Source organism: Penaeus monodon, chromosome 20, assembly GCF_015228065.2.
Source record: "Penaeus monodon isolate SGIC_2016 chromosome 20, NSTDA_Pmon_1, whole genome shotgun sequence".
In the NCBI taxonomy this organism is placed as follows: Eukaryota; Metazoa; Arthropoda; class Malacostraca; order Decapoda; family Penaeidae; genus Penaeus; species Penaeus monodon.
Window position 1 is genome coordinate 30,602,770 of NC_051405.1, and position 400 is coordinate 30,603,169.

The following is a 400-nucleotide window of genomic DNA, read 5'->3' on the forward strand; positions in this document are numbered from 1 at the left end:
ATTACTCTTTAAGCAAGAACACTTTCCGTTGATTAGGTACGAAAAGAAAGGACAGAAGAATTCGAGTAAGCAGAAGAATAATGGAGAGAGAAAATAAACGAGCGAGTAAGCAAAAGTGTAATGAAGAGGAAAACCAATGACAAGAAACACACATTAACGAGCAAAAGAAGAAAAAAAAGAAAAAGAAAAAAAAATAGAAATAGAAAATCAAAGAAGAGGGGAAAGGAAAAGAACGAAAAAAAGGAAACGGGGGGGAAAAGGAAGCACAAGGAAGTGAGAAGACAGATTATCCCTCTTGGCTTCTCTAGAGACATGGACGGTGCCTTGTACCTCATAATTGTTCAATTCCTTAAGATACCCACTGTGTATACAGGTCACGTAGGGCAGTATATTACCAGTA

General features: G+C 37.2%; 1 protein-coding gene across 1 annotated transcript in view; it reads left to right on the forward strand.

Annotated features, from left to right (window-relative positions):
- Positions 1-400, forward strand: part of LOC119585967 (kinesin-like protein unc-104) — a gene marked incomplete in the record, with an annotated part of 145,723 nt that overhangs the window by 57,386 nt on the left and 87,937 nt on the right.